At 50.1% G+C, this 26,967-nt stretch overlaps 1 protein-coding gene and 1 long non-coding RNA gene across 5 annotated transcripts in view; one reads left to right on the top strand and one right to left on the bottom strand.

The window, feature by feature from the left end:
- The window catches only part of LDLRAD3 (low density lipoprotein receptor class A domain containing 3), a 233,088-nt gene that overhangs the window by 51,177 nt on the left and 154,944 nt on the right, over positions 1-26,967 (bottom strand). The window lies entirely within an intron of this gene.
- LOC144292792 (uncharacterized) lies at positions 1,653-16,675 on the top strand. The gene is made up of 4 exons (XR_013360166.1): positions 1,653-2,156; positions 8,051-8,190; positions 9,388-9,470; positions 14,539-16,675. It is a non-coding gene; the product is annotated as an uncharacterized LOC144292792 (long non-coding RNA).

Raw genomic sequence — 26,967 nt, 5'->3', positions numbered from 1 at the left:
GAAAGATATTTACTATAACCCTCAAGAATCACCCCCCACACATCCCTCTCTGGAAAACTGTTCTAAATACTTAGTTATCAAACCTCCATGGCAGCGATGGGGTGGGTACCAGGGCCAGGGAAGGACGGTGGCCGCCTTTACAATCCTGTTGAAATGAGGAATACTTAAAGGGACCTCCTCGTCTGCTGGTGGGGATTGCACCCCAGCACTGTCCACGCTCCACGTCTCCACGCTGGCCACTGCACTCTATCTTGTCACAAGCGAGGCTGAAACTTCATTAATGTGCAGCCCATAAACACATTCAAACCAGGCTGGGCTATGATTCATTTCTGCGCTGTGCATCAAGGAGGAAGGGTCTGCTGGCGAAGGATGGTGGAGAAATCATGGGGGGAATGTTTAATTGCGGAAGGAAATAGGTTCTTTGCAGGCTCCATTTACATCTAAGCAATCCATCTACCAATTACAAGCAAGTTCTTATCCAGACATTAAAGCAGGCAACTGCCCGTGTTGGAAACCAACCCAAACTGCTTATCTGCAGCCTTCCGTAATTCCAGACCTTTCTCCTGATCCACCCTGGCTTCCTGCCTGGTGCCTGTGCATTGCCTTTTCTGCCCCCACTCGGAGCCCCCAGCTTACACCAATACCAGATGCCCATGCAGATGCACGCGGGCAGGGCCGTGAGCTGATCTTCAACTACCTGGGGAGGAAGATGCCGTTTGGCTTCCAGGCCACATTTGTCCTGCTGAACATCACAACTGTTGAGTGCCAACCTCCCCCCAACCCCCCGAGAGGATCCAGTTCTAACAACAACCCCATTCTATCCCTTATGTCTGAAATATTCCAGAAAGAAGACTGTCAGGAGAAGGGGATGGGGTAAGCTGTAATGTCAGCCAACACTTCTTAAAACTGGAGGCTCCCTACCAAATTGTGCGTTCCCACTGCAAATCAAGCATTCGCTGCCCGCCCCCCGCCCTTGTTGGCCAAGCCCAGGGCCCTGGCTAATGATGTAGTCTCCAGGGGGATGCTGCGAGCGCAAGGGCTGGCACTTGGCTGTCGGCGGAGGGGCTCGTGGCTGAGGCTCCGACCACCCCCCGTGTGTGGCGTCTAGTGAGTCCAAGCTAATGCCAGGGGCAGAGCCACAGCGGACCGGCCTCCCCTCCATCGTGTGCACCCACGGCCCAGGGCTCACGTGTCCTTCCTCCGTATTAACATTCTGTCTGGGTTCTCCCGTCACACTCAACGGGCCTACCGCGGGCTGTAAATAAGGAGGTGAAGGGCGGGGGGTGGGGGCGCCAAGGAAGGGCTTCTTCTCACACGTGCTGCACAGCAACGGAAGCCAGGTTAATAATAACGTGATCCGAAAAGACCCAAGGAAGATGGGATGTGCCATCGCTTCTCCCCCAGTGAAGAATCCTGCCAGTGGGAGGTGATGGATATTCCAATTCTTCAAAAATCCATCTTTCTAAAAATGTAGATTAAAACTTTCAAAAATAGCCTTGATGCTCCTCCAACTCCTTCCTCCCAGCACACCCCCTCGCCCAGTGGCTTAAGAACACCACGCCAGGAATTTATATTTGGTTCAAATTTGCTTAGCACACCAAAGCTAAATGCAGCTTATGCACTGATCCTACTTCCAAAACCGCTTACTTGTACACGTATGAGAGTCTGTAATGGAATGATTTATGGTTTTCGTTTAGCTCTTTCACTGCTGATTTTCGGAGATCTCTCTAGGGGTGATTATTTTGGGATATTTCTACGTCTGTGAGCTGCACAACTCTTGACAGATGTTAATTCATTCTCAGAGAGCCTCATGTTAACTGATTTACATGTTTCGTTCATTTAAGCATTCAATAGGCACCCAGGAAGCGTCAAGTACGGCGGGGCGTACGAACCTGATTAAGGCAAGGCTTCCGTCCTCAAAGAACTTGTTCTTGCTCTCAGTCACCGTACGAGTCAGGAGACGTGTTGCCACAGTGACCAAGCGTGCTGACGGAACTGAACCTCCTGGTCGGAAGCCACGTTGTGTATGTCTACAAAAGCATCTGTTCTAGCCTTTTAGCAAGAGGGCCTTGCTATTATCCCTGGAGCAGAAATGGCCTTGGCCTCTGTGAATTGCTGGATTCCATCCATCCATCCCCAAAATGGGGCACTAGAAGGTAGGCTGACTCCACAGGGGCAGGGAGTTTTGCGTGTGTGGTTTGTTGTTTTGTTTTTTGTTTTTTTTTGCTGTCACTAGTGTTTCTCTTTGTAAGTGCATCTACCCAGCTGAGGGCCTTTCCGCCCTTCGTCGAAGTCCCTGCGCACTCAGCCTGCAGGGGCTCTGGTGCCCAAGCTTGACTTCATCTGCAATAGAGCCACTCTGAATTGCCATGCTCTGAACGAGAAGGTGGGGGGCACAGAGCCTGCTTCACAGGGTTCCTGGAAGAAGCCAGCGGGCCAGTAATGTAGGAAAGGTACTTCCTACCCAGTGCTGGGTCCCCACCCCACCTCGTGGGCTCCTGCCCTCTTGCCCAGTGGACAGAGACATGAGAGACAGGAAGCCCTGGCTGGGTAGAGATGGGGAGACTGGCACTCGGTGAGGGTACAGATCCAGCTTCCAGCAGGTTCCCACAGAGTCACTGGGCAGCTCTGGGCAGGACACAGGTGCATTTTCGGCCTTGGTTTCTTCGCTGTGAAAACATTTTCTTTTTTTTATAAATTTTATTTATTTATTCATGAGAGACACAGAGAGAGAGGCAGAGACACAGGCAGAGGGAGAAGCAGGCTCCATGCAGGGAGCCCGATGCGGGACTCGATCCTGGGACCCCGAGGTCATGACCTGAGCTGAAGGCAGACGCTCAAACGCTGAGCTACCCAGGTGCCCCTGAAAACATTTTTTTAAACTGAAAACTACCATAAAAAAGGTAAACCATGACTGTAAAGGGAATCAAACAGCATTATTTTATTCAGAGATCCTCTCCTTTGACAACAGAATTCCCGGCTTGAACAATGGGATACAAACATTTAAACAACTGGCCTCTGAGAGCCTCATTACAAAAAGGATAAACTCCCAGGGATAGTATTTTATTTTATTTTGTCATTTTCTTTTATTTTGCTGCAGGGCTAAATATAGGTTAAGGGGGGAAAAAAAGAACTACTGGGATATGCATTCAATTAAATATTTCAAGGAGGATTTGGCCCAACTGGCACTGCTCCTCCACAGCCTTATCTCCTCTGGCTGGAATATCATACTGGCTTTCTGTGGGTGCAAGTTTCCTGCAGGTTTTGGTGGGCAAAGGCCCTGGTGGCTGGCCTGCACACGGAATGGAGGGGTCTGGGAACAAAGACGGGGCGGCTTGCAACGTTTCCCACAAAGTGGCAAGTTGGAATTTTATCATGTTCACGTCACCGCAATGTTCATTCACTACACAGACTTGGGTTTACTCTTTGTGACTCAAGCAAGAAAAAGGAAGGGGGGGTGTGGGGGACAGAGGCTTTTAGTTTTGTCAGACCGCTGCTTATCTGCCTCAGTCACAGCCACTAAAGCAGCGGAGTTAGAAATGCTCCCGCAATGGTCTTATCAACCACGAGCAACATGCGGCAGGGGGGACCACGCATTTTCAAGGGGGTCCCAACCAAAGCCCCGCAGCGGCTGCCGAGGAGAGGCCGAACACTCAGAGAAGGAAGACTCGGGCCTGAGCAGGAGGAGAGGGAGCCAGGCTGGCCCTTCATCACGTCCTGGTCCCCCTGACATGAGGATGGGCTCTTCTTATGGGAAGAGGCCACAGGACCTTGTCACCTTGATGCCGGGTCCCTGACCTCCCCTTCATCACCGGGCATGTTCACTGGCTCCCACGACCTGCCTCCTTGTCTCACCCACTCTCCTTCCTCACTGTCATGCTGATTCAAGTGGGGGCTCACCCTTCCCTCAATTTCCTCAACTCAAGAAAGTCACAGGCAGCAGCTGTGACTTTTAGTCACGTACTCGTTCCTTTGTTCATTCCACAAAATCTCCAGTGAGCACCCATCACGCAACAAACAGGTGCTCCTCCAGCTGTTGGGGATAAATACGTCGACACAACAAAAATTCCTGCTCTCACCGAACTCACAGGCTAGCAGAGGGAGGCAGACAACAGGTATGATAAATAAACCGGAGAGTATATTGCTTGTCAGAAGGAACGACACAGCCACCAAAGAACTCCGGAGCATGGGAGGCGGAATGAAGAGTGAACAGGAGTGTGGGTGGGAGGTGTGTTGTAATTACAAGCAGGACAGTCAGGTGGGCGACTCATCGGGAAGGCGAGAAAGAACTGAAGACGGACCCTTGGATGTTTGGAGGAAACATGTTCTAATCGGGAGAAAGAACAAGTGCAAAGGCCCTGGGGTCAGAGAGTCCTGCCCCATTTCAGGAATAGCAGAGGGCTTGTTCTTTAAAACTCAACTGGAAAAAAAAAATAATAAAAAAACTCAACTGGCCACAAAGGGAACGCAGCCGGACAGTAACATTGCTGGAAATACTCTAGCTGAGGCCCCTCTAGGAACTCACACACTGAGCTCCTCCTCATGAAGCCCTGCTGCAGTGGCTTGGTATCAAGTAGAGAAACCAACACAGTGGGTCAGGGCCAGCATCTAAGTCAGACACAGAATTTATTAACCATATCAGGGCACCGCATATAGAACGCATTCCTATCTATGCACCTGACCGTGATGTAAACACTTTCTTATTGTGAGTTGGGGTCAATAGGACTTGAAAGCTAGTGACCAACCCACAGGCTACCTTCTACTAAGCCCCAAGCTGCTTGCCACATGGCAGTATGAACATCTGCCCTAGAGAAATCCAGATTCCTTCCAACATGGGCTCAAGAAGGAGGACACTTCCTCGCCTGGCAGACACTGCCTGTCTCAGGAAGGACCAAAATAGAGACATTCTCGTTCCTCCAGAGACGGACACCCGGCTTCCTGGCCAGGGCTCCCTTTCCTTGCCGTGACCCCGACCCGACCGGGTGGGTTCTAACTCACGGGCAGTCTGCTGACAAGTGTCCTCCCTGGCCTGACCAACGTTTGTTCATCTGTTCTCCTGCCCCAAGGACTCACGGCTCACCTGGGATTTGCAAGAAGGTTGACTACAGAAAATGAAATGTAAGCGATCCACGGAAGCGCTACACACTGCTCGTCAGCCGCAATGTGGGAAACTCTTTAGTCAACCACCTCGATTTCTTCTTTTGCGACAAAATCAAGTTTGGCAGCCCCCAGAGGCCTGGCTTTATCTGGGCAACTCACTTCTAGTTTTTATAATATGTCCTCCACTAAGCAGGAAATTATTCATGTTCCCATTTAAAGGCGTGAGGGGGCAAAGTTAGGGGTGGGGGCTCTCTCTGACAGCTCCGGGGGTGTGGGAGACTCTGTGCAAAATCTGGAGCCCCCCGCAGGCCCTTACAGCACCGGCAGGAGGACCCCAGACACGGCCCCCTCCCTCCAGCAGGAGACCAACAGATTGCTCTTAATAGAATGTTTTAAATTGCTTAAAATTGCTGCTTCTATTCCAGGCTGAAAATTACAGCCCTTGCTCTCTTTCCCACCCTCCCCCCAGAGCTCCTCGGAGCCCCTGAGGAGATCTGTACTAACAACGACATCATCAACAAAACCCGAGTGTACTTTGTGCGGAGAAAAATATTTGCAGCTTTTCAACCAGATCCAAAGAGGCTGTGACTGACACACAGGTTCTCCCAAACGGATTGAGCCTTCCCTCCCCTTCTCTCTCTGTTTCTTTCTTTTTTTTTTTTTTTGGTAAAAAAAAATTACCAGCGTGATTTATGTTGCTTTCTGAAAACATTACAAATCAAACGCTAAAAATCTCTGAAACCGTATCGTGCTGAAGATGATGAATGCTGACCTTCCTCCTTTGTCATCCCACCAGTCATGTGGGTGGCGGGAGGTGGGAGGGAGGTGGCTGATGAGTAAGTCACTGTTTCCAAATAATGCTACATCGGAGTAGAGCCCGGAGACTATTCCTCACTTACTCTCCCCCAAGAGAAAGCCTTGTGTGGGTAAACAAACAAAACCCAATCTGTGTTTACTGAAAGATGGTAGGTCTGCAGAAAGCCGTGGTTGGCCGCTCCGAGGGAGAGCTACCCCGGGAAGACCCAAGGTCCCTCAGCTCGTGCTGATGATGACTGACGGGAAGAGGCCCAGCTGCTTCACGTCCTGCCTGCTGAGGCACCTGCCCCCCACCCCCCGCCTGGGGGTCCCGCTGGGCAGAGCCGGACAGCACGTCTGCACAAACTATAAGGGGGGATGGTGGCAGCCCTTGCAGGTAATGAACTGCTTCTGATTCAACCTCGAAGCCCCAACCCAGATGGAAACTACGGGACTTTTCTATCCCTCCAAGTGCCTGGAGGTCAGTGAGATCATATCCACTCACCACTTAGTTCTCAGCTAACAGGGCTTTGGACGCCTGGGTGGCTCGGGGCTTGAGCGTCTGTCTTCGGCTCGGGGCGTGATCCCGGGTGTCCTGGGATCCAGTCCTGCATCGGGCTCCTCGCAGGGACCCTGCTTCTCCCCTGCCTGTCCTGTGTCTCTGCCTCTCTCTGTGTGTCTTTCAGGAATAAATAAAAATCTTTTAAAGAAATGTATAAATTAAATAAATAAATAAAAAGCCAGGGCTTTCTGACCTGGGCTGTACACTGGAATTGCAAGGCCCCATCCCAGACCGGCAGTCCACACCTGGGGGTGGCCCTGGCATCTGCGTTGTAAGGAACAGCTCCCTGGGCGATCCTAATGTGCATCCAGCACTGAGAATGGCTGAAGAGGCAGAGGGCCAGGCGTGACTTGTTGGGGAACGCAGTCTGCTCACCTCCCGGTTCTTTCTCATAGAGCCCTGCAGGTGGCCTCCTGGCCACCCGTGCAGCACCTCGAGGCTGGGAGGAAGACAGGCTGGGGACTTTCAAGGGCCTCGGCTAGACTCCCACAGCAGATTTTTACAGTCCGCACGTCCCACTCCTCTATTTTCCACTGTAAAAATATTCCTGACCGTCTACTGCAAGCCCAGATACCCCTGACCGCACAGGGGAGAACGAGAGGCCCCTTCCTTCTCCTCAAGGCATGGATATGAAAAGGATGAGAATAAGCCACCCCAACATACGCCGCTTTGGAGTGAAGATTATTTTGAGCAGAAGGCAACTAAGGAAAGGTAGACATGGGAAGAGCTCAGTGCCTGCCCCCATCTGCCTAAAAGCAGGGCGTACGTAGATTCCCTTCTGGAAAGGTGACATCATCTCCCCTGTGAAGTGTCCTTCACTCTTACAGCAAGCAGAGAATTTCTAACCACCAGAGACAGAGAAGGCACTGAAATGAGTCTATATAAACACCCTTTACTAAATAACCCTTATCTATCATTAGTTTCCCATATTTTTGAACAAGCTATGTAATAAGAGAACTTGCTCACCATTTGCAAAGCACCTCAGAAAGCCAGCAGCCATCCTCAAGTGTTGGCTCTATGTATATACACTATTCCTATTCCCAAATGCAATGAAATATGTGTTAACAAAATTAAAAACAGGAAATGGCCATTTAAGTACATTAAACATGTGTTTTTTTTTTTAATTTAAGAAAATCCAAGAAGAAAATTTGGATTGTTCTTTTTCCTCTCAAAGCAATTAATTATTTCATTCATCACTTACTTTGGGTTATTTTTGAGTTTTCATATCTAAGAATTTTATGTTGTCAGCCTTCCTGTGATGAAGATACGAAATGTACCTCAAATAAAAAACAAATAAATACAAATAAAGAAAACAAAACCTAAAAAAAAAAAAAATGCTTTGGATTTTTCTTTTCCATGAAGTCCTCACGCACATTAAATTAAATATAAAATATTAATATTAATAACATTTTTTTCCTGCTAACCTGTCCTGTGTCTATTTAATTTGCAGGCCTCCGTGAATCACCTAAGAAGGTGCAGTTTTTTTTTTCCCTTACACTCTTGGACAGTCCTAAGTATTCTGCATTCTCTGCTTCTCTCACTGAATCCTTACCACCAACCTATGAGATAGTTATCATTGTGCCCATTTTGCAGGGGAAGAAACCCGAGCTCAGAAACATTAAGCAGCCGTCCAGGGTCACGAAGTGAGGAACGACAGCGGTCTGACGTGTTCCGAACCTCAGAGCCAGACTGCGGAGAAAACGGGCCACAGAAATGAACTCAGGAGCAGAGGCGTAAGTCAACACAGCTCCTACTTTAACGGGGTTGTCTCAAAACAGAGGTTTTAGTTACAATTCTTTAAACAAGAGAAGAAGAAACTCAAATAATTTAGAATTCTTAATGACATTTTGAGGCATAGCTTCAAACACCCTGAATAAATAATGAATGTCACCGAAAGGACACAGAGCAGAGAGGCTGAATCACATGCAGGCAGTGCCAAGAGCAGACTGAAAAAAGCAAATACTTGACAGCACGCTCTGTGGGTTGTTAACAACATCTGAAAATCTTTCTAGATCAGCAGATTTCCTAGACAGCCACGATCTACTGTGAGGAGCCTGTCAGCCACCAGATAATTCCTGATCAATGAGAAACCAAAGGATGGCAAATAGACCAGTTCGGATGTGGAAGAGTTGTGGGTCTGAGGTCAAAGGCCACCCATTTCCTAGCAGGGTCCAGACTAAGCGGGGAGCGGGGAGCAGGGAAGGAGGACGACGTATAGGACTGAGGAGGAGGAAAGAAGGGAGAGAAAGAAGCACAAAGACAGACCGCCTGAGCCTGAAGACAGGACAGGCACTGAGGAGAGGCACTTGTGGTAGGAGGCTGCGGGGCAGCTGCCTGGGGTCAGCTGGTGATCCGTCCATTCATCGCGGAAAACTCTGACTCAGACGAGGCTGCCATTGGATGGACACAGTCGTCCTGTGCCCTAATCACTCGGCCGCTTAATAAAGTACCATAGACCAGGTGGCTTATGAACAACAGAAATGTGTTTCTAAATTGGCTGGGGAGCCTGGAAGTCCCAGATCCGGTGCTGGTATGTCTGGGTCCTGGTGAGAACCCCCTTCTGGGCTGCACATTGCTGAATTTTCACGTAGCCCCACGGGAAAAAAAGACAAAAAGCTAGCTCTCTGGCCTATTCTTACAAGGGCACTAATCCCACTCATGAGGGCTCCACCCTCATGACCCAATCACGTCCTAAAGGCCCCACCTCCTCATATAATCGCACTGAGATCACGGTTTCAACATACGAATTTGGGGGGGGGGGAGGAAATGCGAACACCTCATCTTATTAAAGTTTATTTTAGTACTCTCCACACCCAGTGTGGGGCTCAAACTCATGCCCCGGAGATCAAGACTCTTGCTCTTCCAACCCAGCCGGCCCCTCAAACATCTCTGAGCCGGCCCCTCAAACATCTCTTAATGCTCTGACACAGGTTGGCAGACGACCAGGATGGAGGGTGAGACATGCAGCGGACTCCTGGCGAGGTTACCAGCTTGACCCCGGCTATGGATCCTGGTAAGGGTTTGCACAGGAGGGTAGAGGTGCGTTCTTTGGTCAGTTCAGTTCAGGACACGCTGGTTAGACAACGTTCAACAGATTTCTTTTCAGCAGGGTTTCTCTGAGGCTCTTGTGTGATCTCTAGGAGCAGGACAGTAGCTCCCAAGTTTAGGTGACGACGGGTGGAGTGCTGTAGATGCGGGGCTACAAAGGCAGGGCCTTAGGAAAGCTACTAGGGCACCGAGGGAACTGGCGAGGCCTGAGGGCCCCTGAGCTGTGCCATGGGGGGGGTCTTGTCCTCTCCTGCACACTAAAGGGGAGAGTCGTCATTTATCCACTCAGCCTCACCTGCAGCTGGGGGACCTGGGTGGTGGTAACAGGATGACTATTTCTCCACGTTTCATTTCACCGGGCATTTAAAGTGTGACTTCCAGCGGGTGTGATATTCTCAGAGACCAAAACTGGGCCTCCGTCTGATGACTGACACTGAACAAATGCCAGAAATGAGGAACAGCAGGGTCTCAGGGACAACTGAGTGGTGGAGATGAAACCAGAATCGGGGTTCCGGACCCTCAGCCTGAGCTCCTCCCCCTGCGCTGGCTGACCCTCCTTCCTGCTCATTTACTACTGAAGGTGCAACTCCAACCAATGTTTAAAAATTTAAGAGGATCTGTGTCCTTGCACTGCAGGGGAGGCAGTAAATCCCACCTTCCCGTGGCTGCCCAGCCTCCTGTTGGTCTCCGATGACACTTCCACATTATTTATCCTGTAAAAGAAACATTAACAAGAAAGCAAGCCAGAGAAACTCCCCAAGGCTGGGAGGGTAAATGGCTGCCCACCACTGGAGCAGACAAATATGCAAATGGTGTTGCCCTCCCTTCTCCTTTGTTCAAGAGGCAGAGGAGCAAAAACACAGCATAAAGGGAGCTTTTGGGAAATGGGTCATTGGGATTGTGAGGAGATGCTCCACTTACCCATTCAAAACGAGAGACTGGCTAATTAGATCATGTACTTGGAAACTGGGTCTACTTTTTTTTTTTTAAGACTTTATTTATTCATTCATGAGAGACACAGAGAGAAACAGAGAGGCAGAGACACAGGCAGAGGGAGAAGCAGGCTCCACGCAGGGAGCCCAATGTGGGACTCGATCCCGGGACCCCAGGATCACGCCCTGGGCTGAAGGCAGCGCTAAACCACTGAGCCACCTGGGCTGCCCTGGTTCTACATTTGTAACAACTTCACAGACTGACCCAAAAAGAGACAAACCAAGGTAATCCAGAAGGAAGCCTCAGTGCCCCTGGGGGGAGAAGGAGGCTCACTGGTAGGTCTGGGTGGATAAGCCAGCAGACAGGAAAGGAGGTCTGGGTAAAGTGGAGATAACCCCCAAGGCTTTCAATCGAAGGTTCTCTTCTACAACAACCCGAGGTCAGTCAGTGGGCACATGCAGGAACTCACATGGAATTTACACACCACACTTGACGATACCCCTAACTCCCCCGGCCCCACCTGGCCCCACCTGGCTCCAGGTGCTTCCCGCAGCGACACAAGGTAGCATGTATTTACTCTTGGGGGCATACATTCCACACATGTTTACTGTGGGTCGTCTACTTCCTGGGAGGCCCTGTTCTCAGAAGCATTGACAACACAGAACTCCTGCACTCAAAGCTCGCGCTGGTCAAGCATCTCCTCTAGGCCTGGCATCTCACTGAGTCCTCAAGTATTAATACCCCCTTTGTTGGGGACCTGGAGGTGCCGAGCAGGGACATAACTTACCCCGAACACAGAGTAAATGACAGAGTCAGGGCTGGAGCCACATAAGCAGGACTCCAAAGTCTTCATTCACAAGCCCTAATCATTCATGCCTCTCTTAGGAGAAGAAAAGACTGATTGTGCCCTGGACCTGAACTCATTTCCTCCTGGGTTAGAGACCCCCCAAAACCACACCCGGGTGTGAAAGTTCACTAGGAGGACTTGTGGGATTCAGCAGTTAGTTGTACTCACGGTTGTAGTTTATTACAGGATAGAAAGCAAAATGAGCAATGGGAAAAGGTCTGTGGGGCAAAATCTGGGGGAAACCAGATGCAAGCTTCCAAGACTCCTCCTTTTAAAAAATATTTTATTTATTTGAGAGAGAGAGAGAGAGAGAGAGCGCGCGCATGAATGGGGCAGGAAGGGCAGAGGGAGAGGGAGAAGCAGGCTCTCCCCTGAGCAGGGAGCCCAACCTGGGGCTCAATTCCTAGGACCCCAGAATCATGACCTGAACTAAAGGCAGATGCTTAACTGGCTGATCCAGGTGCCCTTCAAGAGCCTTCCCAGTGGAGGCACCCAGGATATACTTAATTCCCCTAGCAATGAGGTGTAACAACACAGGAGAAATACTCTGCATCGGGGAAGCTCACTGGAGGCCCGCTACCCAGGGTTTTCACTGGGGCTGGTCACGTAGGCACCCTCTGCCTAGCCCATGCCACAGTTCCAGGCTCTCCAGGATAAACCACGCTGTCTGTGCAAACACATGAGGCCCAGGGAGCCTCGGGGGGGGGGGGGGTTAGTTCCCTCAGGAGGCGTCTAGAAAGTCAGTATTCCTTGACTCTGCCCCTTGGTAGTGTGCTTAGCAATGGGGAATCTGATGGGCTGGCCTGGGAAGAGATGACACTGGAGACATTAGTCACTCTGGGGTCAACCCCTCAGAGTCACCCAGCTGCAGGGGTTAGGGTCAAGTCTAAGAAACTCTCAGCACCCCCAGTCCCCTAGTTTATGATCCAGACTCCCCTTGTGATGCTACCAAGAGATAACAGACTTAAGTGTCCCAGGCTTTGCAGGAGAGGAATTGTATATTTTGCTTCTTTCAGCTCTTATTGATTTTAAAGCCTGACCTATTCATTTGAACCCACGCTAATAATGCCAGAGCCTCTACAACTGCGTAAGTGGTACTCGACAGGATGAATGGTTTTGGCCAATAAGCATTTATTAAGTTCAAAGGAAGAGAGGGGAGATTACAAAGGAATCAGATGTGGGACCCTGATCCCACAAGGTTTAGCATCTATTAGAAGGGTAATCGAATGTCAAGGAAAGAACACGGGCTTTGGAAACAGACCTGAGTTCATTACTGCCCAGCCCCATCACTTAGCGACTATGTAGCTTTGGGCAAGAAACTTAACCTGTGTAGTCTCAGTTTTCTCATCTGTAAAATGGAGAGGACAGCATCCACCTCCCAGGGCTGAGATTATCTACATAAGGGTGTGGCGGTGTGAGCAGCAGTGCCTCTGTCCTGCATTCGACACCAATGGAGGCCCCCAAAGGCGTGCACGGTGGCAGCCCTGGCCATGTACGTGTCACGTGTGCTTCACCAATGGTGTGGTGCTCTTATACTACTGTCGTTGGTGCTACTGCATGAATCCGTACCCCAGGAGAGTTCTCATCTGAGCCGTGATGGAATTCTGAAGTCACTCCCAGATGTGATCATGGTTCACCAAAAGGAGACGTGCGAATTCAAGTTTGAAAGCTGGAGATCTTTTGCCTGGCTGCATCTGGAAGCACATTCCAGGAAGAGGGAAAGGCATGAGCCAAAGGTGGAAAGCCAAGGAGCACCTACAGGCAACGGTGAAGAGTACAGATCTGGGTAATCTTCACTATTGAGCAAGAAGCTTGGCTTTAGGGATGCCCAGGTGGCCCAGTGGTTGAGCATCTGCCTTTGTTCAGCCCAGGGCATGATCCCTAGGTCCTGGGATTGAGTCCACATCAGGTTTCCCACAGGGAGCCTGCTTCTCCCTCTGCCTACATCTCTGCCTCTCTCTCTGTGTCTCTCATGAATAAATAAATAAAATCTTTAAAAAAAAAACAAAAGAGCTCAGCTTTATGCAGTGGGCAGAGAAAGTAAAGATTAGGACTGGGTGTGAGTGAAGGGGACTGGAGGTGGGGAGCAGAGGGCAGGGAGCCCCAGTAGGAAGCTACAGTGGAGGCAGGACACAGGCAATTCAGCTCCCATAGCGGGGTTCTAAAAGGATCAATTCAGGCCTCATTCATTCAGCAAATAATGTTCTCAGTCCTGGGATGGGTGGTGTCCGGGCAGGCATGGCCACTAGGAGGTGGTACAGCTCCTCCCCGGCGGTTGTGATGCTCCAGAGTTCGCAGGTAAATGACACCTACCAGCAGCCACAGTGCTAATTTCAAGAAAGCTGTTTCTGGGAATGGAAAAGGATCTCCCGCTCTTGCCCCTCCTCTACTGCACTCCCCAGCTCCATCACATCCCCCCAGGCCTGATGTACAGAAAAGCTGCACTGTAAAGACGAAGCAGAGCTTTAGGCGGGGGGCTGTGGGGAGACAGGTGCAGGCCCCCCACAGGATCCCCTGCTCTCAGCGAGGACAGCACCTGCCTCGACACCACCGGCCCTAAGGCAGCTCTGGCTGTGCACACGCCCTTCCCACCCAGTGGCTGAGTCCCGGGCGATGGCTTTCTTCCCAATTATTGTCTGCGATGAGCGAGGCAGGGCTGTGGAGGGCTGCAGGGCGTGGACCCGAGCACCTGCCAGAAGCAGACACGCGGCTCATTTTTAACGAGAAGTAAACAGGAGCAGGGGTCAGACTCAAACTCTCTCCCTCGGGCTCCTCTCTCACCAGCCTGCGGATACTGCCATGCAAGGTCGGCACAAGATGGTGTCTCTGGACTCACCTGTCTTTCTAGGGCCTTCCAACTTGGGTTATTTTGTCCTTTGCTATTTACCACATGCTGACACTTTCCTCTTTGGTTTTCCTCTTGCTTCCTGCCAACTTAATTTTGTCCAGGACAAAATTTGCTTCTCCAGGCTCTTTTCCACTCTCTTACAGATTTGATTTGAGATTTCGTCTCCTCATGTCTGTACAGAGTCCCTGGACACTGTGTCTCCTCCCCACCCCGTCCTGAATGCCGGCTCACTACCAAGGAGCCCACAGAAAGCCCATCTTCCCAGGCCCCCCAAATGAGGTTAGATACTCCCTTCATCTGCCACGTTGGTTCTCAACACAACTCCCCAGCTGGCCTTGGTCTATTCCTCTTTTTAGGCTCTGAGATTCTTGAGGGCTCACATCTTATTTCTCTTTACAATCCCAGGGCACATCATGGCGAACGGTGCACAGGAGGTGCCAACAACGCTAGCTGAATGGATGGTTCAGCGGAGGGATAAATGAGGGTCCATTTCGCTGACTTCAGTTGCCCCTTCCAGAGCACCTACCACCACAATCTATCACAAAAGCTTCGAGCTAAAATGTTATTTCAATTCATTACCAATGCTGTCTGCTGACCTCAGCCAGGGGGACCCATACTTCACAGGGCCGGTGATGTGCAGGCAGAAGACAACTGAATTCTCCATGTCCTTCAGAACCTGGGAGATAAGGTTTGGGAGCCTTGCTGGGGTGGAGTCATCCCAGTGCAGCATCCTCTGCCACTGCATGTGCCAGGGGTCACCAGGACCCAGCATCCAAGAGATTGGAAGACCCTACGATGGCCCTGTCACCTTCCTCTTCTTCCATCTCTCAGACCTCCGCTTACACCTCCAACCCCTTCGGTTTCACACACCTCTCATCACAACTACCTCAGACTCACGCCTTCCCTTGGGCCCCACCAGTAAACATAATCATCAGAAGGATCTCCCCAAAGCAGGCAGTGAGAGAAAAATAATACAGGTCCTTGATGTCACAGCTAAGGAACGGAAAAGCTGGATCTGCCAGTGAAGGAATGGAGATGCCCCTTGAGTCAGCACCAAAACTCAGAGAGGAAATAGAGTCCAAGTGCATGAGGACGGGGGAGGCTAAGCCTCCACACACATTCCCTCCGTTTTAACCCCTGAAACAATGGGGGAGGAGTTCAAACCCAAATGACACGGGGGTGGAAGACAATGAGCATGCACGGCATCACTGTTCCCCAATTTATAGTTTTCTTTTCACTCTTCTGTGTTTTCTAGAATCCCCGTACCAGACTGTACCACTTACAATAGAAGAAAAAGAAAAAGATATTAATGGACGCAGGGAGGGAAAGGAATAAAAAAACAGGCACTAGGGACCCGAGCTGACGGCTCACCGTCGCGCTGCCGCAGGGCACACGGGAAGCTGGGTACCGCTTGGCAGGGCTGGGAGAGGTCAGAGTCACAGGACCTGGGCGTGAAGTCATCTGCAGCGTTCCATCAGCGAGACCACAGCCATCGGCTGGGATATTTGGAACACACGTACCATGTTAGGAATCTCTGGCGACTTGAAAAATGCACAGGATGCTGTGGGTAATGGCTTGGATTGTGTCCTCCACAAAGGTATGTCCAAGTCCTCACCGGTGTAACCACGAATGTGACCTTATTTGGAAATAGGGTCTATGCAGATGTAACTGGGTGAAGGGCTGAGAGATGAGATCATTCTGGATTTAGGGTGGGCCCTCAGTGCCATGACCAGAGTCCCGTAGGAATAAGGACGGGGAGATGTGAGGCACAGAGACACACGTATGGAAGGAGGTCAGATAAAGATAGAAGCCAAGAGCGATCTAAGGTCTACAGGCTAAGCAATGCCAAGGATTGCCGGAAGCAACCAGAAGCTAGGAGACAGGCTTGGATCAAATTCTCCTTCACGGCCTCTGGAAGGAACCCATCCTGGTGACGCTCTGACTTTGGGCCTCTGGCCTCCAGGACTGTGAAAAGAATACATTCCTGTTATCTTAAGCTACTGAGATGAGCGAGGGGTCCTTTGTGGTCACGTATGGCCACCCTGGGAAACCAACCCACTAGGACAAGCAGAAGCAGCTCCCAGAACTGTTCACAGGATGGTTTCAGTGATGTAGAAGAACTGGGCGGCAGGCGCATCTTACTACTTATACTGAGAGAGAAAACGTCATTAAATGCACGAGCCATCTGCCATTTTAGCACCGAAGATTTGCAAACAGCAAAACGCTGCTACCTGCGTGAGGGTTCTTACTCACTAGACGTCTGATCTCCAAAATAATCTGGGGAGGTGAGAGCACTGGGGACAGACGTTATACTAATGAGCAGCTGGAGGGGGATCAAGAAATCAAGCTGGTGGCTGAGTCTGCACACAAATTTGGGTCTCTTGGTGCATCTCACCAGCTGCCGTCCATGTGGCCATCTCACTTAGCTGCTGTGCACTGAATTGTGTCGTCCCCACCACTCCCAAATCCACATGTTGAAGTCCTAACCCCCAGTACCTCAGGATGTAGGCGTGGTTGGAGATGAAGGTCTTTAAGAAGGGATTATGTTGGGATCCCTGGGTGGCGCAGCTGTTTGGCGCCTGCCTTTGGCCCAGGGCGCGATCCTGGAGACCCGGGATCGAATCCCACATCGGGCTCCCAGTGCATGGAGCCTGCTTCTCCCTCTGCCTGTGTCTCTGCCTCTCTCTCTCTCTCTCTCTCTCTCTATCATAAATAAATAAAAATTAAAAAAAAAAAAATAAAAAAAAATAAATAAAAAAAAAGAAGGGATTATGTTAAAATGATGTCTTTAGCCAGGCCCTACTTGTGTCTATGCTGACTGGGGTCCTTATAAAAAGAGGAAATTGGGGAACACAGGAAAAGAAACACAGCAGATGCACACACGTACAGAGGGAAGACCACGTGAGGAAACAGAGAGAAGGCAGCCGTCTGTAAGCCAGGGAGAGAGGCCTCAGAAGAAGCCTGACCGTGATCCTGGATGTCTAGTCTCCAGCATTAGGAAAATATAATTTCTGTTGCTAAGCCTTGCCACCTGGGGTCCTGTGTTATGGCAGCCCAAGCTAACCACGGCTCTTACGGAGGCTGCAACACAGGTCTTTTTGCCCGTTTTTCCTTTTCCGGTGGCATCCTCTCAGGACTCAAACAGCAAGCAGCAAAATGCATAATTCCCAGCTACAGGATTCTTCTACCCCGTGAGGTTATTTCCAGGCCAACAGTAACAGCCAAGGCTTCTGGAAAATCCATCTTCTGCAGAAGGTCCGCCAAGCCCAGTGGGAAGGTGAAGTGGTCAAAGCCACACCTGCTAGACTTTCCAGCCTCCGGTGGTTTCTCATTTAGAGCCACAGGCCACCGATGGTGCAGGGTGGGGTTTGTTTTCTTTTTGGCGGAAAGGGTGGGAGGCTCCTGGCTGGCTCGGTTGGTAGAGCACGCGACTCTTGATCATCTCAGAGTCCTGAGTTCAAGCCCCACACTGGGCACAGGGTCTACTTAAAAAAACCAAACCAAATCAAATCAAAACCAAACAAACAACCAAACAAACAAAAAAAACCCCCCAAAAAAAAACAAAAACAAAAATTAAAAAAATCTCTGCGATTCCTCTTTCAGGCCAGGGGATGCTTTGCGACTTTTAGACAGGGGAAGCAAGACTGCAAGAGGCGGGTGTGATAGGCTCTGGAAGAGAACAGGGTTCGGACACTGGTTTCAATCACTCCAGTGCTTTCAAGCAAACCGCTTCCCCAAGTTGAGACTCAGTTTCCCCATCTGTAATCCTATCCACCTCCCCGCTGGGTGTGGGTCTATAATGTCAAGCACTCAGCACAGTGCCCACCACACAGGAGGTGCTACTTTTTATGCGTATTAGTGGAAAGGCTGCATGGATTTGGCTCCTTTTTCAATGGTATTCGGAGCCCACTGGGTAACCTGGCCTTTCCCCTCTGCGGTGACAGGAGACTGGGGCCGGGTTTTTGCGTGACTGCACCGTGCATCTGAATTTCCATTCTTGGCCTTTAAAGATCAACAACCTTCATATACAAATTCCAACCTCTGAGGCCTTTCGACAAATGGGAAGATGCAGCAATCCACAGAGCACCCCCTCCACGGCAGCGTGCGCCGGCAGTGAGGTGCGGCCTGCCCTCCCACGTGCACGGGTCCCCCCGGCCGGCCACACCACTGCCCACCTGCTCGGCCTCCGTGCACCTGACTCAAGGTCAATGTGTCCGTATGACTCCAGGGGCAGCAAGAAGGGGGCAGGAACCAGGCAGCGGGGGCCGCGTGCACCGCCATCAAGGCAGCGAATCCTCACCCGCTTTGCTGAAAGGTGGTGTAGCCGGCATTCGGAGTTAATGATGAGCCCCATTTAAAGGAGGCAGGTGAACAAGTTGTACTATTAAGATTTCCGCCTCAAGACGTCAGCAGTAGCTATTAAACTGATCATGATCACAATTACAGCGGAATTACAGAGCCGCACAGACAGACAGATGGATTTTCTTGCATCTAAGCCCTTTTTGTGTAGCTCACTTAACAAATCCGGCAGGGCTGTCTGAGTGAGGTCTAGACTGTCGTCCGCCCTTTCATTGAGGACAAATAGCAAAGAGAGGCTGGGGGTGTTCCTGAGCTCAGAGCGGCTGACAGGCGGCCAGGGGTGCTTCCCAGAGCCCCCACCCTGCCCAGCACCCGGGGGAGGCCTCCCCACAGAGTCAAGGAAGGAGGAGGCCTACAAGCAAGGAACAGAGATTTATTTTTTCTCAGAAAAATGGAACAAATTAGCTCCTGCACATCCTATCTGAGATTCGAGGAAAGGTCCCAATCGTAAGGCTTAGAAAAAAAAAAAATCACTGATGCTGCAATTTCACAGAGCAAATCAATACTGCAGCTTAAATGAGAATTTATTGCCTTCAGAAATGCAGATGAGGCTATGCTCGGAGTCTCAGCCTGCCCTCCACCCAGATCTGCGGACTTCCCAGGGCTCCAGCTGGGTCCTGTTCAGGTAAGGGAGGACTCCGTGCAGACCAAGCCTGGCTCCTCTGGCTGGGGGGACCCGGCTCCGCCACGCGTTGCCATAGAAACCACTATCTGAACACCCTGCCCTTCATCTCTCTGTACTGGGTAGCCCACATCCCTTCCTCCACCGACCCTGCTCCCTTTATTGACCAACACCTTACCCCCACCCCACCCCCCAACCCCCCTTTCCCCTTGAACTCTGGGCTCGGCCTACACCGCAGCCCAGATCTGCTCGGAGCATGCGAGCCCCTGGACCTCGGGACAGCTGTCCTGGCTTCCTGGAGGGAAGCATCCACCCTCCCACGGCCTCCCCAAGCCTTCCAAGACGCATGTAAAAATCCAATCCTCCGCTCTCTCTTTACTTTTCTTTGCTGTGTGCTCTGGGGAGTTTTCACAAAACAAACGAACATGAACTTCAAGGTATGGAGAGTGTAAATCACTGCCAATCCTCCCAGGCCTCCAAAGGCTACAAACGCCACTTAGCCAAGGACCAAAGAAAAGCCCAACGGGTGATTATTCTTATTAAATAAACACTACCCTCCCTTCACCTTGCATCCTGCTCCATAGAGCATTTTCACCTCTATTAACACCATCAGATCCTGAGGACAGCCCGGCTGGAGAGGCAGGGCAGGTACATGTATCTCTTCCTTTGTTGGGGGGTGGGGGGGGGTGGGGGGCACAATTGACAAAAAACATACAAAGGGTTTGGGTTTTTGTTTTGTTTTGTTTTGTTTTTTTTGCTGTTCTTGAGGGTTAAGTTTTGGTTTCCTTTCCTTTTGTTTTTATTTTGCCTTTCCTTTTTGTCTTTTCATGTAGACCAGGTATTTGAAAGGGCGGATAAAGGCTAAAGGTGGAATATGCAGCTTATTTATATATCTTGGGGGGAAGCTTTTGCCTTGGATGGGAAATGCAATCATGGGTTCCGCAAGCCATGGCTGCACACTCACCCTTTGCCTTTCCCTCCAATCAGGACCTATTGTTTCGCCTTTCAAATATGGGAATATACCAGCTCTTTCCATATGAAAGAATTCTCCTTATTTAAATAAAAAAATTCTTTTAAAAAAGAAAAAAGTATACAGAAGAAAAATTTAAAAATAAAAATGTGTGTGTGCGTATTCATATTCAATAGTACCAGTATTAAAAAAAAACTAGCTAGCAATCGTCACTTTCTAGTCATTAAAAAAATATTCTTATCCAGCCACTCTCAACGGCACTGTCTGCCCATCCCCCACCCCGCTGACTCTGTCTTCCATTTCTTGAGTATTGTTTTGCAACTTTAAAGTCCATTTTTAAATGCTTTCACATATACATTTATGCCTCTAATCAATATACAGCACTGGTTTGCGTATGTTTTTTAAAGCACACACGATTGCACGATAACCACATAATCGATCAACATCTCGCTCTTTCTTAAACCTTAAGAGCTGCATGGTATCCCACCACAGGATTTCTCTAATCCTCCACTGATGGACATTTAGATTGTTTGGAAGCTTTTCATCATGAGAAACAATGATGACAGGAGAATCCTTAATCACGTCCTTTCAGACACACGGCAAGATGTGCTCCAGTGTAACAAGGGGCCTCTAGCTGTTTGGATCCCTGTCTACTGAAATGCAGGAGCATCTTCTCCAAGGCTTACGGTTCCTCGAATTTCCTCTTTTGTGAATTGCATTTGTTAAGAACAAGCAAGCCATATTCGGGGGGTAACAGACACAGTGTTCCCAAAACAAATCACTCTTCTCCTGCTCATCATTACTGACTCTTCTTTTCACGGCTGCCAGAGGAAATATTTACTTTTTCCTGGCATGGCACTTACCCAATGAGAGATGTGTCACTTCTCAGGGCATTTCCAAGGACATCAGGCTGACCCCACTCTTGACACAGCCTTCAGGGCTGCAGCACCAATAACCAGCCAGTGCCCAACTGTACAATTAGAGAGCCTGCTGTCACTCTAGCTGGCTTCCTGCTTTGGGGAAGGAGAGAGCTTGTCACCTGTTCTTTCTGCACTAGTTCTTCCCACATCCATTCACTCCTAGCCTCCCTTTACTCTAAAGACAATTAAAACTCTGGCCACAGGCAATCTCCTACCCACCCTACCTTCCTGCTGCCCTCCCTAAACCAGTGAGGTTGTAGGTTAGTGGAAAGGGCACAGGCTTCCATTCATCAGCTGCACGGTTACTGGGTACGTTAGAGACTGTCTCTGAGCCTCAGGCCCCTTCCCAGTAAAAATGTTGGTTGTTGTTAAGAATTGGGAGAAAATACACAAGAATGATTGGAAAATATCAGGCACGCCATTCGTGGTAACCAATGGATGGTAATCAATGGAAACCAATGGCTAAGCCATGAGGCCCTTGTAAGAAATATCAGTGTATCCCACAAGGAGTGGCTCTGTGGAGACATGGAGATGCTAAGATGTGGACCAGCTCCTGGGTGGGGAGCAAAAGGAAGACACATACAGACTAAAGGTGGGATCATCTAGAGTTCAGTGGTGAATGCTGCGGGCTGGAAATAAAGTCTTCACGGAGAGGGTAAAATGCTGAGCTGGGTCTGGCGGCCCGGGGACACTTGGGAATGTCTTCGAGACATTTTTGGCTGTTACAACTTGAGGATGGGGTGCTGCTGGTGTCTAGGAGTGGAGGTCGAGGATGCTGCTAGACATCCCACAGTGCACAGGACAGCTGTCCACTATGAAGAATTAGCCACCCAAGTGTCAGTGGTCCAGAGGGTGAAGAACCCCGTGTTAGGTTCTTCTAGGGCAGGGAGAAGGTGAGTGTAGCATTCTCCTGAGGTTATAAGGACATTAATCTGGCTCAAGCCAGGGCCACAAGCTGGGAGATAATAGGTGAGAGAGGAGGGGGCAGGCAGGGTTTGCAGAAGGTAAAAATGGTCATGATTTCTAGTAAAAGTAATGATCTGAGGTCAGAGGGCAGCTGTCTGGACTCCCACTGCCTCACAAGGCTGTGTTCTCCAGACAGGCTGGGTTCCCCGAGTCAGAGAAGGCTCAGCGGAAACCACCACCCGGACCGAGGGTTCCAAACCTTCCACCAACAAGAACTGTCTTTACTGCCCAGCCCCCACCCCGCCCCCAAGGACCACATGTCCTGACAGCTGCCATCTACTGAGCCACAGGCACTTTTCAAGGGGGCAGACTGGCTACATCTATCACCATGGTGAAACGATTAAGTGCTAATTCATCTGATTGCTATTTTTTGTTAACCATGAGCAAATGTAACTGCCAATCCTAAGCCTCTGATCAGCATGAGACGACAGGTGTTGCTATGAGGCTGACCTGAGTCCAACCAAGAAGAAAGAGAAAAAAAGAAAGAAAAAATCATGTATTTCTCATTCAGACTACAGATGCCATGTGGACTATCCCCACTGATACGTTTATGGAATCCTGGGAATCTGAGGGCCCTATTTTGGGAACCCATGATATGGTCTGATCACGTCACTGGAGAGAAGATGAATCTGAGGTCAAGGAAAACTATTGATGAAAACTAACGTCGAAAAAAAAAAAAAAATAACAACTAATGATCTAGTCCTGTATTACGTGTCAGGCATGGTGCTGGGCACGTGACTCACCATCTCACCCATCCTTCCAGGCTCCCAGAGAAGTAGGCACTATTATCGTCCTCATTCACTTGCTTTTCAGAAAGATTAAGAAATGTAAGAGCCAGGATTTGAACCCAGGTCTCTGGGGGTCTTTTGTCCCCCAAGGCGATGGTCCTGTCGCCATGGGCAGCCAGCGGGGATCACTGCCAGCCTTGGAGCCGCCCATGCCATCATCTCCAGTCAAGTACTCAGGCTGATGCTGCTCCAACACAACAATCCAAAGGGTGCGGGGGGCAGCCCCCCACCCCGGCCCAAGTTACTTATGCCCAGTCTGGCTTTTCTGTTTCTTTAGGATGAACACTGAATGTTATTTAACCTTAAAAAATAACGAGCGCAGCTGAGCCGGAGAAGTCTGTGAATACAGACAAAACAGTTTACTCATCACTGGAGCAAATAAATATGTAAATGGTTATTCTGCTCCTCTTGCCTTCATCTGTGCAGCAGGGAAGAGCTGAGCATTAACAGCATTTTTCAAGAAGTGGTCTAGGATTATGTGGTGGAATTATTATTTATCCATTCAAAATATGAGTCTTGCTAATTAGGTCATAATAGTACTCATTTATCATGTGAATTTGAAGCATATATTGTATTGATCTACAGTGTTGTCTGTGGGCACAAGGCGCTTATTAATACCAGCTTAGCTCTGCCGAACTGTTCTCATAAACCTTAAGCCCTCTCGGAAACCAATTTAAGTGATCCGGGCTGACTGCAGATGACGAGCCTGCCGTGACTAGTTTTCCACGGGGGCTGCTAGAAGCGGGTGCCTGGCCTGCAGAATCTTTCCCCCCAAATTGTAGAGGATCTGCTAATGCCAGCGAGAGAAATTGTGGGTAAAATGAACTCCCATGGTTATGTCACTCGGTGTTGGGTGGATAAATATTGAACGTAGGTATGGGGAACTGAGCCCTGTATTTTAAAAGGTGTCCAGGTAGCCTAAGGATGTAAGTGCCCGGCCGCGGCAGCAGGAGGATGTCTCCATTCAGATGCACAAACAGCCCGAGCATGGCCCTATCACAGAGCTCTGCTCCCTGGTCACACACCAGTGACAACCAAGGCTCAAAATGGCTTAATTATGCTCCACGGACTCTTCCTAATGTTTGTGCTGAAGGTTGGCTCTGCCGTGTACCAGCTGTAGGGCTTGGGGTAACTTAGCTTTCCCCTCCGTCTGCCAGTGGGGGCACCTGTGAAACAGGGGATGATGAGGCTCATCTGCGTGGCCGGGATGCTGTGAAGCCTACGTAAGAGTGCAAGCGGATGACCCGGGGCAGTGTGCACCCTCGGGAGTGTCGTGCCTCAAGTTTGATCCTGAAAGTGGTCAGCTCGCTTGCTGCAGCTCACACCCACACAGGCAAACGGCCACGAGCGCAGGCAGGGGATGAGCTGGATTACAGGGAAGGAGGATCTACTCCTAAAGGGAAGATGCTAGAAAGTCCTTGGGAGTCGGGCTTTTGGCAGCGTCCATCCACAATGTGGCAAAAAGAAGGAATTCTGTGAAATGTACTTCTGGGAAATGCCAGACTCTACTCCCCCACACCCCTCCCCTCTTAGGGATTCCTAATGCACTCAAGTGCATTCAAAGCTCCAAACAGTCCCAGAACAGAGACAATGATTTGTTTTTTGTTTTTAACCATACTTCTTAAATCATAGAACTTTTCTGGGTGGGGCGGGGTGGGAGAGGGCATAAAAGTCATCATGTTAGACACTCAGGTTAACGAAAAGACTCTTTAAAGAGGAATAGGACAGGAAAAGAGGACTGGGAGGTCCCGATGGTCCCAGACTCCCCCCAAGAAAGGACAAACGCCGGCAACCTGTCTCCCGAGAGTCAGAGGGCACGGAAGGCGAAGAAGGTAGGGTACATCGTGCCCCAGATGCTTCCCTGGGCTCCTGGCTTTGACCTGAGGGAGCTGGTTACACGACGAGCCACAGCTAAGCCTTGTGTTTCCATGATTTCTACAGACGGGTGGAGATGCTGCTCCTCGGGGCGGGGTCAAAAGAAGGTGGGAAGACTCAGGCAACTGTCTACCAGGCAATCCTCTTCGTCTGCTGAACCCACAACAGGGAGGAAGAGAGGGACCGGGAGGGGTGGGGAGGGGAGGGAACCAGAGTAATCAGTGCCCCTCCCTACTTAACATTCTTCAGTGTCCGCAGCAGCTGCCCTCTCGGGACGGACACCCGAGGTCCCCACCCCCAATGTGGCCACTCCAAGCTCTCCCTCCTGCTAGGGCCTGATGGCAGGTTTTCCAGGCAGATGGAAGGTTCCACGGAACGAGCTTCCAAGGGAAGGCATGGGCGATCGCATGTCTCCACGGGGGGCAGTAGCCTATGCCCCGTGTCGCCCCCTCCCACCCTGCAATTCCTACCATTCAACTGAGAGGCGGGCTTTTGGGTGAACATCTGCACCCCGGCCTCCTCCCAGATCCGAGAGGGGGCCCACCCACCTGGGCTCTCAGAACAAAGAGATCTTACTGCCCACGCTGCCATTACTACGTGCAACTCCCTCTCACACCTCCACACCTCCGGATTAAGAAATCCCCTCCTTCAGACGTGCCAATGCCACAGGCCCCACGGTGTGGGTGTGGGACGGGGCAGCCTTACACCTGTCAGGAAAACGGGATCAGCAGAACCCGATTTTTACAGGAACCTGAGAACGTGCTTATTAATATTGTTAGTTTACCTGCAACACAAGCTGCATATTAAGGAGACTCGCAACGCCACCCCACGCAGACTTAACTGCAGTAATGAGAGCTGTATAACGCGTTCCGATTTATTAGCCCCCGCGCAGGGAATTTCTCAGGATTTCCCTCCTCACGGTTTCCGAAAGACACTGATGACAGAATTTTGCCCTGTAGGAGGCAAAGTGCAGACACACACAATTTGTTCCCTGAGGTCTGGTCATCCACCCAAATGTCTGACGTCTGCTGGCTTTACTGCCATTCTGTGATCCCTCATCAGTCTCCAGGTTGATATGCATGCACGCGCGTGTACACACACGTATGTACTTGTGTGAACATGTGTATGGAAATCGGAAAGGGAAGAGGTGATGAAGCCAACTTTCTCCACTTTCAGTTCCCAGCTAGAGCAGACATTACAGACCTCGTCCACCTTGAGGTGGACCTCTGGGGGAGGGGGGTCAGTGGTGAAGCAGACGTCTGCCTTGGGCCCAGGGCGTGATCCTGGAGACCCGGGATCGAGTCCCACACTGGGCTCCCTGCATGGAGCCTGCTTCTCCCTCTACCTCTCTCTGTGTGTCTCTCATGAACAAATAAATAAAATCTTAAAAAAAAAAAAAAAAGAACCATGTCCACCCAGAGCAGGCCCATTCTGTCCTCTAACGTAGAAACGGACTCAGCCCTTGCAAGGGACGGGGCACACGGATGTCCCGGCAGGAGATCCGACCAGAAGTACACGGGTGGAGAGCTAACATATGCTTCACTTTCCATGTCAAAATAAACAATGGTAAAATTTTTTTTATTTTATCAGCGAAGCACAGTTGACACACAACGTTACCTTAGTTTGCAGTGTACGAGACAGCGGGTCCGCAATCTATGTAGCACTCGGTGCTCGGGGAGGTACGTGTACCCATCACCACCCGGTGTCACAGTATCTCGGACTGTACTTGCCACGATGTACTTGTCATCTCTGCGACTTCTTTATTTTACAACTGAAAGTCCGTCCGTCTGACTCCCGTGTGTTAACTTTACCCACCCTCCACCCACCTCCACCCACCTCCTTCCTCTCTGGGTTTTTGTCTCTCAAACAGCTCTCAACCTGACGTCCCTCAGGGTTCGCTCAGGGTTCATTCCTCTTAAACCCCCTCACCAACTGCCGCCCTCTGGCAACTACCAGTTTGCTCTCTGTGTGTCTATTTCTATTTTTTTGTTTGTTCATTTGTTTTTTTGGCTCCACAAAGCAATGGAATCCTAGGCTGTCTCTCTCTGACGTGATCCATGTGGTTGCAAATAGCAAGACCTCTTATTCTTTTTTATGGCCAAGTAATATTCCACTGTGTTTCTACCAGATCTTCACCCGTTCATCTATTGTTGGACGCTTGGGCTGCTTCCGTATCTTGGCTGTTGTAGATAATGCTGCTGTAAACACAGGGGTGCGTGTGTCTTTTCAAATTAATGTTTTCATTTTCTTTGGGTAAATCTCTAGAATTACTAAATCATACTGTATTTCTATCTTTAACTTTTTGAGGAGCCCCCACACTATTTTCCACAGTGG

The sequence above is a fragment of the Canis aureus genome, chromosome 21 (assembly GCF_053574225.1).
Source record: "Canis aureus isolate CA01 chromosome 21, VMU_Caureus_v.1.0, whole genome shotgun sequence".
Lineage (NCBI taxonomy): Eukaryota > Metazoa > Chordata > Mammalia > Carnivora > Canidae > Canis > Canis aureus.
The sequence above is the reverse complement of the archived record's forward strand: the minus strand, read 5'-3'. Positions and strand labels throughout refer to the sequence as shown.